Source organism: Scylla paramamosain, chromosome 26 (genome assembly GCF_035594125.1).
Source record: "Scylla paramamosain isolate STU-SP2022 chromosome 26, ASM3559412v1, whole genome shotgun sequence".
NCBI classification, from domain to species: domain Eukaryota; kingdom Metazoa; phylum Arthropoda; class Malacostraca; order Decapoda; family Portunidae; genus Scylla; species Scylla paramamosain.
The window spans coordinates 6,673,120-6,687,500 of record NC_087176.1 but is presented as its reverse complement, the minus strand read 5'-3'; the positions used below and the strand labels follow the sequence as shown (position 1 = coordinate 6,687,500).

General features: G+C 36.9%; 1 protein-coding gene and 1 non-coding gene across 2 annotated transcripts in view; both read right to left on the bottom strand.

The window, feature by feature from the left end:
* Positions 1-14,381, bottom strand: part of LOC135113506 (cytosolic Fe-S cluster assembly factor NUBP1-like) — a 248,727-nt gene that overhangs the window by 204,362 nt on the left and 29,984 nt on the right. The gene's annotated exons all lie outside the window — the stretch shown is intronic.
* On the bottom strand, positions 12,484-12,555 carry Trnag-ucc (transfer RNA glycine (anticodon UCC)). The gene has a single exon. It is a non-coding gene; the product is annotated as a tRNA-Gly (tRNA).

Genomic DNA, 14,381 nt, shown 5'->3' with positions numbered 1-14,381 from the left:
ATAAATAAATATCTGACAACAGCAAGCTATACACCGAACGAAATAAAGGAGAAATGAAAACACGATGAAAGAAAACGGAATAAATAAAGGAAGAGGAAAAGAAGAGAATAATACAATTAGAAAATTAAGTTAGTACAAAGTGATATGGAAGTTAAGAAAACAGAAAATTATAAGAAAGTAAAAAAATAATAGAAAATATGAAGAAAAAAGAAAACACCAAAATAATATATGAAAATTAAGAAAATAATAAAGAAATTAGAGGAAAATCAATATAATAGTAAAAATATAAACATTAAGAAAATAAACAATTGAAAGTGTAGAACAGAAAATTCCATAAAAATAAAAGAAAATTATATAAAAGTGAGGAAAATAGTGAAAAGTGATAAGCAAAAGATAAGAAAATAGAAAATTATGAGTGACAAATAGGAAGAACGTCAAATAAGCGAGGAAAATAGTACGAAAATAGTACAAAAAAAATTATGAAAAAAAAACTACGTCAGAGAGAGAGAGAGAGAGAGAGAGAGAGAGAGAGAGAGAGAGAGAGAGAGATGACAGACAACTGTGACACACTCGTATCGAAAGAGCGACAGAGAAACGAAACAATAAAATAAAACAATAAAAGAGAAAATAAAACATGAAGACAGAGGAAACGAGAGAGAGAGAGAGAGAGAGAGAGAGAGAGAGAGAGAGAGAGAGAGAGAGAGAGAGAGAGAGAGAGAGAGAGAGAGAGAGAGAGAGAGAGAGAGAGAGAGAGAGAGAGAGGTAAAAGATTAAAGAGAAAATAATAGAGATAAAAGAGAGAGAGAGAGAGAGAGAGAGAGAGAGAGAGAGAGAGAGAGAGAGAGAGAGAGAGAGAGAGAGAGAGAGAGAGAGAGAGAGAGAGATCAGAAGAAAGGAAAATCAAGAGAAAAAGACATAGGAGCAGAGATAAAGAGTGACGAAAAAGAGGAAAAGAGGAAGAAAGAATTAAAATAACATTGAAAGCAAACACACAAAGGGAAAGGGGAGCAAAGGAATGAAGGAAAGCAAAATAAAAAGGGGGGATAGTAGAGGTATCCAGTGAAGAAAAGGAAAAAATGAAAAGAAACACAACAAAAAAAATATAAAAAAGACGAGAGGGAAGCAAAGAAATGAAGAAAGAAAAGTGGAAACAAAAAAAAGGCAAAAAAAATAATAAAGAGAAAAAGAGAGAAGTAGCAGATATACAGGAAGGAAAAGAGGAAAAGAAAATGAAAACTGTAAAAAACCCAAAAGCAAACAGAAGACGAGGGAGGGTTAAGGAATGAAGAAGTAAAAAAAAATAGAAACTAAATTTAGACACGAAAAATAAATAAATAAATAAATGAAACTAAAAAATCAGGAAAACGTGGGATGGAGGCAAGAAACGAAAAAAAAAAACCGAAAACAAAGAGAAAAACGAAAAAAAGAACGAAAACATTGAAGGAAGACGTGGGAAGTAACCAAAAAAATAAAATAAAGATAAAACTCAAATAAAAACAACTAAAAATTAAACGAAAACCTTTACAAAACGAAAAAAACAAACAAGGAAAACATGGAAAGGAAGAAAAAGAGCAAAAGAAAATCAAGTTGACTTCGAAGCAACTCTTTAGAAAACTTCCCGCTTTTAGCATCAGGTTGTGTGTGTGTGTGTGTGTGTGTGTGTGTGTGTGTGTGTGTGTGTGTGTGTGTGTGTGTGTGTGTGTGTGTGTGTGTGTGTGTGTGTGTGTGTGTGTGTGTGTGTGTTGCTTTCATTTTTCTAACAAGCGAAGTTTTGTAAACCGGGCCTTTTTTTCCCTGATGAGAAGATACAGAACCTGACTTGACGAGGTGAGGGAATGGAAGATGGGGACAGTGTGAGGTGGAGGGGTAAGGGAGGGAAAGGGGAGGAAGGTGAGGGGGTGAGGATGATGAGGGAATGAGGTGTAGACTGAAAGGTGTGAGATTTGGGAAATGGTAGTGTGTGTGTGTGTGTGTGTGTGTGTGTGTGTGTGTGTGTGTGTGTGTGTGTGTGTGTGTGTGTGTGTGTGTGTGTGTGTGTGTGTGTGTGTGTGTGTGTGTGTGTGTGTATGAGATCAACACGTATAATTACAAACCTAAAGCTGATTAACACACACACACTCACACAAAAAAAAAAATTACACACACACACACACACACACACACACACACACACCATAATCGAACATAATCCCTTCGAATAAATCAATCCTATAATATTACTTATCAATATCGATATTAAAATAAAAAGTAGCATAATTTTCCCATTACTCAACGTAGACAGACAGACACAAGAAGGAACAAAAAAGTACAAAAAAAAAAGTAAGACAAGATATAGGAACTGACTCGAGGAAGGGACACAAGGCAAGAAGAGGAAGGGACACAAGGCAAGAATACTCAAGTAGAAACATAAAAGATGCATAGAAGACGTGATATATGAATACGTAAGATAAGAATATCTTGCCAGATAGACGAAAAGAGGTCAGAGGGAGTGTGGAAGATTAAACAAAGAACGTGAAGAGGAGGAGGAAGAAGAAGAGGAAGAAAAGAACGTAAATATAAGGGTGATGAAGATGGATGAGCTGCCCTTCTGATCCGGCTGACGCGTCAGGCAGAAATGTATCCGAAGTGTATCCGAGTGCATCGGAGACAGAAAACTTGGACTGACCGAGGAGAAGGATTAAAAAAGTGACAAAAAGTAAACATTACGAGGAGGAAATGAAGGATCTAAACTTTGACTTGTTTCATCTCCTCTTAATATTAATTTTCACTTTCCTCCTCCTTTTCTTCCTCTTCTTCCTCCTCCTCCTCTTTTTTCGTTTCTTTTCCTACCTTTTTAATAGCGAAATCAGATCTTAGTAGACACTCTTGTTATTGGCAGTAGCATTCTTTATACATGTTCTTCCTGTGTATTCCTAATTTCCTCCTCCTCCTCTTCCTCCTCGTTCTCTATCCTTTCCCGTCTCGCCAATAACAGGATGCTCCCAAACAAAGGATCCTTTCATCAAGTTTAATCAGCTCCTCCTCACTCGTCGCCTGTAGAATATCCACAAAAAAAAAAAAAGACCCTCGCGTTAAAATGAAGACTCAATAAGGGAAGGCACAATTGAGTCAGCGGCGCCTCTAAGACACGCACGGGAGCTCTTTTGGCCCGAGTGTTATAATGACTTGAAGACGCGTGCAGTATGGGACAACTGATACCTGTGAGAACCTTAAAGAGAGAGAGAGAGAGAGAGAGAGAGAGAGAGAGAGAGAGAGAGAGAGAGAGAGAGAGAGAGAGAGAGAGAGAGAGAGAGAGAGAGAGAGAGAGAGAGAGAGAGAGAGAGTATTTGTTGGGATCTTAAAGAGAGTGTAGTGAGAGAGGTGACACAAAGGAGTAGACATAAAGAGACAAGAGGGATTTATAGTAATGAGAGAGAGAGAGGGAGACATAGACAGACACAGGGATAGAGGCAGAGGCACTTTTTATTACTGTGAGGACCTTAAGGAAAGAGAAATAGTAGTAAAAAAAGAGACACTGGTATGAGAGACAGAGACACAGACACACAGAGAGAGACAAAAGGACAGACACTTTTTTTTTATTGGAACGATATTAAGCAAACATTCCTTACTGTTTTTCTTTAAGTTCATTAATTATATTCCTGCCTCCTTCCTACTTCCATTCACAAGTGCACGTTCAATGAAGAAATGAACGACTATTAGAAGCAAGTCATTAACTGGAGTACTTTACAAGTTGTTGATGGTTATAAGTGATGATGATGATGATGATGATGATGATGATGATGATGATGATGATGATTTTGATGATGGTGATGATGATTATGATTATGAAAATGATGATGATGATAATAATAAAACATAATACAACAACAACAACTACAACAACAACAACAACAAAACTAAAACATAAAAATAAGGAAAAAGAAAAAGAAATAAAATCTTTCCTATTCACACAAAATTCACCAACACAAATACGCACACACATCTCGCAACACTAATATACCAATAACAAAACATAATGAAAGCTCCCACAACCCAAAAGTCACAGGAGAGGAGAGGAGAGGAGAGGAGAGAGTACCAACTAAATGGGTGTCTTTTCCAACCTATCTTTTCTCACCCTTCCCCATTTTTTCACCCTTTAAAAAACCCGTATTCTGCAACGCCTCTCTCTCTCTCTCTCTCTCTCTCTCTCTCTCTCTCTCTCTCTCTCTCTCTCTCTCTCTCTCTCTCTCTCTCTCTCTCTCACCACGATTTTGTTCGACCACAGAGATGACCAGCTGGGTTCTCAAGTGTGTTTCTCGTGTTAATAACGTATAAAACTACACACACACACGAACAGTATTGTGCTGCAGCGATCTAAATTAAGATCAGCGTAGCGGGAAGCACACAGGCACAGGTGGTACATTAAACATTCATTGCACGATGCCACACACACTCCATTAATTCCACCAACCAAATTAACGACGTTTCCGCGACTAGAGTTCACTGGTGCATTTCTCAAAGTTTATGACGAATTTCAATCAGTATATGCTCTCTCTCTCTCTCTCTCTCTCTCTCTCTCTCTCTCTCTCTCTCTCTCTCTCTCTCTCTCTCTCTCTCTCCATCCCCGACCAGCCTAGAACTTATTGCTGACCGACTGACTGACTTGATGAGTAGTTGAGTGGGCGAGTGACTGGGTGGGTGAGAAGTGAGTGGGTAATTGGGGGGCTGGCTTGCTGGGTGGCTGGCTGATTGGGTGAGTGAGTGAATAGGTGGGTGGGCAAGTGAATGGGTGAGTGACTGGAGGACTGACTGACTGACTGACTGACTGACTGGATGGCTGTTTACCTCCCATTAATCAACAACCTTCCTATCATGATTGCCTGCCACTAAATTTTTCTATGCACTGAACTTAACTTGGCTGCAAATTTCCAACGTTTGAATAGTTTCGTTCAGGGTAATATGAGAAGTGATAGTAATATCTCTCTCTCTCTCTCTCTCTCTCTCTCTCTCTCTCTCTCTCTCTCTCTCTCTCTCTCTCTCTCTCTCTCTCTCTCTCTCTCTCTCTCTCTCTCTCTCTCTCAAAGTTCTATTGTTTCCGCAGTCCAATATGTTGTAACTATTTGTAATACATTTCCCTTCTTTCATTTTCCTATTCCTCCCCTTATTCTGAGGTCACCTGTCTCCTCTCTCACTCTCTCCTTCCCTCCCTCTCTCCCTCCTTCCTCTGCCTCACTATATTCCTACCTCCCTTCCTCCCTCCTTCCCTACCTCTTTCCCTTTCTCACTGTCTCCCTACCTACATCCTTCCCTCTCTACCTTCCTCAATCATTGCCTCTCCCTCACTCTAATTCTCTGTCTCACTCCCTCCCTCATTCCCTCTCCTTCACTCCCCTCCTCACCCTCCCCTCTCTACTTCTCTTTCTATTTCCCTCTATCACTCCCTCCTTTCCTCACTTCAAGGGAGTATTATTCCTGCTATTAACTTCGTCGGCTTGTATCATAGGAGACCTCACCGCCAACACAGCACTGCCTCGCGTTGTCTTGTCTTGCGGCGGTAGCAAAACAAGATGAGACACGTTTCATTGGAGGCCTTGCGTTGTGTCCCATGTGTTTCCTTGACGCAATACTGAACAGGATCCCTTTTTTTTTTTTCTTCTTTTCTTTTTCTTTCTTTTATTTATTTATTTTTTGTAATGAGAATAAATGGGAATGAAGATAATATGGAAGGAGAAAAGGAAGGGATAAAAAAAGATGTTGGGTTACGATACTTTTTTTTCTTTATAATTTTTGTAATGGGAAAAGAAGATGAAGATATTGAGTTTGTGCAGATTGCAGGAAAGTTGGAAAGGAAGAAAGGACAATAATGGATAAATAATTAGTGGGTTACTTTTCTTTTCCTTTTTCGTAATGATGGGATGGAGACGGTTAAGCTTATGCAGCTTATGGAAAAGTTGGAAAAGAAAATTTTAAATAACATACGAGTGTTAAAAGTTTCATTACTGGAGCAGGTAACCTTTCATTTCAGCCTCGTTTGGGGATTTGCAGATAAATGCCGATAGAAAATGTTACTTCTCTCGTTCGTGAATTAATAGATGAATGCTGATAGTAAATAACTCTTACATTTCCATCTATAAAGACCGTAACTTATTAATGTATCTTTGTAACGCACATAAACTTTACTTACGATAAATCCGTCATAATTAAAAGCGTCATTTAAATCTCGTTTGGGAATAACACCGCAAAAAAGTCAGAATTTACTTTATATTTTTTTTATCATTTATTATTTTTCACGTTGATTTATCTATCTATCTATCTATGTTTAATTCCTTCTTTGTTTACTGTTTTACACATTTTGTTCTCTAATTAATACGTAAATGTTGATAAAAATAACTTACTCCTCCTATGAAATCAGTAAATATGTCACTGTAACAAGCTTTACTTCTGATAAATCTCTTGTAATTAAAGGTGTCATTTTTTTTTTTTTGTCTCATTGGAGAGTTGACAGATTAATGCAAGCTCTCATCCCTACCTCTATGAACATCCTAATTATTATGAATGTCACTGTGACACGTACGAACTAAACTTCCGATAAATCTGCTCTAATTAACGGTGTCATATCAGCCTCATTTGGGAGTTGATAGATAAATAGTGATAAAATATAGCATTTAATCCTCTCCATTTGAAGACTAATTATTACAAGTCTCCATTAAGCGTACGAATTTTACTTTCAATCAATCTGTTGTAATTTAGTGGCGTCATTTCAGCCTCGTTTAGTATTTGATGTATGTGTAAATGTTGATACAGTTAATCCTCCCTCTATAAATATCGTAACTAATAAATATGTCACTGTAACACGTACGAACTTCACTTCCAATGCCGCCCCAATTAAAGGTATCATTTCAGCTGTGTCAGACGAGATGATGGATAAATAAACAGTAAAGAGGATGTAACTTTTCAACACACTTCCTCTCTCAAGACTGAAAACACTATCAATATTTCACATGCAGTAACTAACAAAAACATTCTCTCTCTCTCTCTCTCTCTCTCTCTCTCTCTCTCTCTCTCTCTCTGAACACCAAACACCAAACACAAAACATGAAAACGAATACAGGATTTATCTATCAAGAATTCAAACTGCAAAATACACTACTTGATATGTTCACTTGACACTCTCTTCCCTTAAATGTGTATCAAGAAGGTAATTCATTCCAAAGACAGACGCCACGACCCAGCATCTCAGCATCTCACACACACGCGACCTTCACCGCCGTGCACACACCTGAACACGTCTCCATATCGCCTTTACGCGGCGTCTTGAGGGCTGCAAGGAGTGTGGAAAGTGCGGTAAGTGACATGAAGGCTTGTGTTTCCAGGACTTCGTGGTTTCTTTGTTGTGTTGTAGTATTTAGGTAACTACTTGCTTTTCGTTTTGGTTTGATGTGCGAGTTGTTTTGTAACCGGGTGAGCTTTGTGTACTTTTTTCCTTTTTTCTTTTCAAACTTGGTGAGCTTTCTGTACTTTTTCTTTTTTCTCTTTTCAAACTTGGTGAGCTTTCTGTACTTTTTCCTTTTTTTCTTTTCAAACTGGGTGAGCTTTCTGTACTTTTTCCTTTTTTTTCTTTTCAAACTGGGCGAGCTTTCTTTATTTTTTTTTTACCTTTTTTTCTTTTCAAACTGGGTGAGCTTTCTGTACTTTTTCTTTTTTCTTTTCAAACTGGGTGAGCTTTCTCTATTTTTTTCTTTTTTTTCTTTTCAAACTGGGTGAGCTTTCTGTACTTTCTTTTTTTCCTTTTTACTGTTCTCTTCCCTGAAGTGTGAGCTGTTTTGCTTGCTGAAGGAATAAGAAGACGGATAAAAAGGCAAAGTTTATTTAAGCATTTTTTTATTGATCTATTATTATTATTATTTTTTTTTTTATTGTTTCTCACACTTTATTCTTCACTCAATACTATCATCACACGCCAGAACCGAACCCAGAACATAAGATCAGGAACAGAACACAACCACAGATCCAGCTGGCCGCTATACGTACTCACAAACACCCCAGCAAACACAAAACACGACACGAGCAGCAGCGCGTATATTAGCAACACGAATAGAGGGCACTTGATGATTCGCGCACAAAGCTGTGAATAAATCAGAACCTTTTATCAATCAGCACCCTTTTAATGAAGCACGTTAGCCGCGTTACAAGTGCCGCTCTGGCCATGACACGGGATAAGGCGGCAGCGTGACAGTAATGGCCGTGCAGTGTATTTGCTTGTGTGTGGGGGCGTTCTACGTCTCACACTGAAGGTCATAAAAGGTTTTGCGTGTGGCTTATTCACTTCCATTTTGAACCAATGAAAATATTTTTGTCTCTTCACAAATAGTGTCATTCTGATCGTGAGCTTCATGTCTGGGTCAAAACTAATGCACATATCCATCTTTTTTTCCAAATGATATAAGCAACTTTTCATAACACGAGATTGAGTTCCATTCTGAAGTAATGTAAATATTCTACTCGTTTCAGAAATACCTGAAAAAAAAAAAATACTATTCTGATCAAAAGCTTCACGTCTAGTCAAAACTAATACACATATCCGGTTTTTTTATTTTATTTTTATTTCTAAAGAAAAGATTTTTATATTAACATTTTCTGTTTTTTCTCTAGTCTGGCCTTACCTAATAAAAATATCCTTCTTTATATATATATATATATATATATATATATATATATATATATATATATATATATATATATATATATATATATATATATATATATATATATATATATAAGAACAGTATCAACGCATTATTATTTTTTAGCAATGCAAGTAATGGAAATATGTCACCTTCCTACAAAAATACATGACAAGCACTCATGATAAAAATTTAAAATACAAAAAAAAAAAAATTAACTATATAGTGACCTAATGACCTTTCAACCTTTACTTTAATGTGTTTGTGTATGTTATCATTTTCCAGAGAGAATTTTCTCGTGATTCCCTCAAGCGGCACATCTTTCCCCATTCGATGTGCTTCAAACAACTGTTAGTAAAAATAAATAAGTGAATAGATAAACAGATGAATGCATAAAGAAATAAAGAAAGAACTAATGAAAAAAAAAGAAAAAAAGAAAAAGGAACAATGAATGAATGAGTGAATGAATGAAGAAAGAAAAAATCCAAAAATAAACATAGATATGTTTATCCTCACTGATATGCAGGAATTCGTCCACTCATAGCAAACATTTTCTCGTACTTGCATACGAGATAACACGGGAATAAAATCGACTTCATAATAAAGTTTTCCACTATAAAAGCCTTGCTTTCCAAAAGTGGAAAATAAGATGAATTTCCGCCAGATGAAAAAAAAAAAAAAAATTGATCCCGGTGTAAGAATATCATTAAGAAAGAAACGATAATACGTTGAGAAAGTGGAAAAATATTACCAAAAAATACCTTTAGGCAAGGATATCAAAATGCAAAATGAGTTAAGGAAACAGGAAAATTAAAAACAGCTAAATGGAGTATTATTGAAAAGAGAAATGATAATAAAAACAAAGTTGAATAAAATGGAGAAAAGCCTTTAGCTACGTAAGAATGTCAAATGCAAAACGAGTAAAAAGAATAAAGATTTTTCTATTAAGAAAAAGAAAACAACTCTGACGTAAGAATACCATTAAGAAGAAAGACGATAATAATGAGAAATATTAATATACAACAAAAAAAAAAATAGCAAAGAATGTTAAACAACAAGAGTAAAAACGAATAAAGATTCGCTATTAATAAGAAAAAAAAGTCTCAGGTAAGATTATTGAAACAAGAAATTATGATAAAGAGAAAACTTAATATATTACAGGAAGACATTTAGTAAAGAATACTGAACACAAAAGCGAGTAAAAAAAATTATAAATAAAATAAAAAATAAATAAAGATTTTGCTATAAAAAAAATGAAGTAAGAACATTATTCAACTGAATAAAAATAAAACGTAATATAAAGAACTGAGAGATACATCTTTAGCTAAGAATGTCAAACACAAAACGAGTAAAAAAGAAATAAGCACCTTGTTCTGATAAAAGGAAAAAAAGTCGGAGTTTAGCATATTATTGAAATAACCATAACAAAAACACATCTGAATACACTTAGAAAAGATCTTTTGAAAAGAATATCAAACGCCAAAGCGAAAATAAAGATTTACTATAAAAAATAATAAACCAATTCCTAACGTAAGAATACTATTAGAAAAAAAAAAAAAACAATAACGATAAACCTGAATACACAACGAAAAAGATCTTTAAACATGAACTTTAAACACAAAACGAGTAAGACGAATACAGATTTACTAAACACACACACACACACACACACACACACACACACGTCTAAAGTAAGAATACCACTGAAGAAAGAAACGACGATACAAAGAATAACTCACAAAAAAGGCCTTTAGACAAGAATACCAAATACAAAACGCGCGAAACCCGAATATAAAAGATTTAGCTCTCAAGATTTCAAAATGTAAAATGCACGACTTGCTAGGTGCATAGGATATATATTTTTCTCTTCCTGGTAAAGGCTGCAGTATTATTTATCTACTCCATTTATTACGCCCTTCGTTTCATCGCTTAGGGAATAAAGAATGCAGGAGGGCAGTGCGGGAGCCGAGTGTTTTGTTGCTGGACAAGAGGGACATACGAGTGCATTGTAAAGCAGCAAGAAGACTAACTTTCATATGAACCTTGAGAAAAATGTTATACTTTTATCAGGAAAGGTCGTGGATTTAGTGAGAGAGAGAGAGAGAGAGAGAGAGAGAGAGAGAGAGAGAGAGAGAGAGAGAGAGAGAGAGAGAGAGAGAGAGAGAGAGAGAGAGAGAGAGAGAGAGAGAGAGAGAGAGAGAGACTCATAAAACACCACGAACTTCCTAGAAAAAAAAAAATGCCATTGAAGATTTGATAAAAGGAAAAATTTTCTATCATATCAAAAAGTCAATATTTACTTCTTTTCAGAGGCTAAAAATTGAGGTAGGGTAACCAATCAAATAATCGTAAAAATGCGAATGAAATAGCGCTCAATCATGGACGGACTGACTAGCTATCAATACGAGTACGTAATAGCAACAAAGCTATTTGCCGCTTGGAATTTATTACACTAAAGCTGCAGCAGAGCGTCGCCACAACATTCCGCACAGCAATGCGATATGACGGTATAACCACCTCACCGCAGCACACACACACACACACACACACACACACACACACACACAAACCACTTCCACTTCCGCCCATTCACTCTTGTTAACCTCGAGCTGCTCATGAAAACACCCGTATTCACATTCTAACATTCCACTCTCTCATCCACATTTTCATTCCTCTGGGAGAACAATATAACCCAAACACACACTTCACCTCTACTTCTGCCTGTTAACTATAGTTAACCTCAACGTGCTCGTTAAAGCGTCTATATTTCCTCCCATTCACAGACTAAATCACGTTCCACATTTTAACATCCCATTCTCATCTTGCGTTACATTTGCAGGGACATTATTGGGTTTCCATTTCATCTATACATGTACATTACTCGTGTTGAGTTTTGACACTGAACCTTCTTTATTTATTATTTTTTCCCACCCGAGTTGTTTTTCCCATTAAGAATTTCGTTCTAACTTTTACCCATTTTTTATTCAATAGCTTTGCCATTGAACCCTATATATTTCTTGCATTTTTCCCCTTGATTTTTTTTTTTTTCCATCTAACGTTTCTTTATTTTTTTCTATTTATTTATTTTTTTTTTTTACTCTTGCTCAGCCTTTGTCTTAATCCTCCACTGTTTGGCAAATTTTCATGATTTTAACTTTAGACACTTTTTGTACTTTGTATCAAAAAAAAAAAAAAAAGCCCCTCAAATGAACCTTTCATCATTTTTTCTTGTGTCTTTGTCTTTGGAACTAATATTTTGTTTAGTTTCATACGAACCAAAATATATATTTGTTTAACTTTCCGTGTCCTTACGACAAAATGTTACTCTTGTACACAAGGTTATACAAAAAAAGTTTCAGTGCACAGGGGGTTCGATGGCTACAATAAACATCAGAGCAACCGGTGATGTTGTGGGAGGATTGGCATGCCTGGTTGTGGCTTGTTCGTAAGATTCGAAACATTCAGTGATTTTTACATAACTCCGATCTTAAAACAGGTCAAACACTGCCAAGATGTTCACGTGGTTACTTTCATATTATGGACATGGTCGTGTATCGCCTGTCGTAGCCCTCCATACAAGGAGTTACAGCAGGGCTACCAACGTATATCATATCGGCCACTACTACTACGTCTTTCGTTCCGTGGTGTCAAAATGATCCGTGCATACAATGTACAGATATTTCATTTGAACAGGCGTATCTCTCAACAAAAAAGATGAAAAATCTATAAATGGCTAAATGAATAAGTGAATAAGTAATGCATAATAGAAAAAAAAAAAGGAAAATGCAAGTGTATATAAATAAAATAGGAATAAGTGTTTTGCGATGGCCGGGAATCGAACCCGGGTCAACTGCTTGGAAGGCAGCTATGCTCACCACTATACCACCATCGCTATTTAATACAAGTTTCTGGGAAATAAAATCAAATAACAGAGCTATCAGTCATATAAACCAGTGGTTCACAACTTTTTTCCAAATCCATGAATCCTTCCGGGAGCTTTTGAAAACTTCACACACGCTCGCGCCGACGACGATTAATTGGAATAAAAATTAATATTTCAATTTTTTTTTTTAACTCTGTTTTTGAGAATGAAAATCTACAAGTAAAAAAGTAAAAAAAATGTCGCTATGTCGAACATAGAGAATAGTTAATTTGTCCTAAATAAGTAAAGGTGCTAAATATGTAATAAAACAAAATGAAGCATCTCAAACCAGCGAGGTACGAGTTGTGTCCGAGTATGATGTACTAATGTAATACACAATTTCTAATACTTTAATTATCAATTTAAAAAAATGTCTTACCTGACACACAATTTTCTTCCCAGATTAACTTTTCGTGTTATACACTCTTATACAAACAGGCCATGTCATGTATCCCTCCATGTACCCCAGTGTTCCCGGGCACCTTTTGGAAAAAAAATCAATGCACCCAGGAGTGCAACATGCATTCTGACATGTACCATGTGTCCAGGTTGACTGTCACAGACATAAATCACATAACTAAGTAAATAATTGTTCGTGAAGTAACACAAGTAGTGTGCAAACTGCCAAACACGAGTGGAGACAATTTGCGAGCTAAGAGGCAGGGTTCAAAACTCCTATAGATTTGGATATTATTTCAGTTACCTTTTGGGACTGCCATGTTGAGTTCGCTTTGCTTTTCACCTTTTTGTTGCCCTTGGCCAGCAGTAACTCTTATAAAAATAATAGATAATGTTACGACACCAGATTCCGTCCCTCTTCAGCTACCACTAACTTGGTTAGCTTCCTGGATTACCACCTATGTAGTCTAGTGTCCCAGCCGCGGATATACAAGACCCTTCGGGTCTCCTGTAACCATTAAATATATTGTCGCAATACCAGGTTCAGTCCCCCTCATGGCTGCCACTACCTCAGGCGAGCCTCCCTAAAGTGCCTCCTGCGCAGTCTAGTGCGGGGCCCACATTCACCTGCACGGGGTCCTTCTGGTATCATGTGGTGAATTTAACAAATGAGGTCGCCACTCTGTCTTAACCCGAGCACCAAGAAAGGAATAACTGAACACACTTCACTTGCTGAAAAGAATCGTATAACCACGTACTAGGAGGTACAGCTACGACGATGGACAAACTACTATGACGATTAATTATAATATTATATAAGCTACCGCCCTCTCGAGACAAGAACCACCCACGCTCACAGAATATTACCTTCTGCTCAACAGTACCATTTACAGCCTCCCAGAAGTCGGGCCAATACCACCCATAAACGTTAAAACCCGAGAAGTAGACTACTGTACAGTAGAAAATTTCAATATCCTCTGGGTACATAGCTCTTAACGCAGCTGTGAATCCCAGTAACATTTAACAAGACAAAATACATAAATACAAGAACATGCAGCCCAGTCAAAAGGGAGAGCCAGCCAACCGCTCTCCGATACGCCAAAACCCCGGCCAGTAGCCAAGGAGTCGGTGTGAAAGATATTTATCCAAACTAAAAAGGCACAACAACAACAGACAGGCTCCTGGAGACTCCTAGGTTAACTATATCAGCTAGGGGCTCACTGCTTTGAATACCTAAATAATGTCTACTCAAACAAAGGTCCTCTAAACTATATATCCCCCCCTTAGTCTCCTTGCCTTGCTCTGCCTCAACGAGCACATCTCTTCCCTGGCTTGACCGAACACCAACTAACAAAGGAGGCAGCGGCGCGCCCTGACGCTGCAGCTATCACAGACAA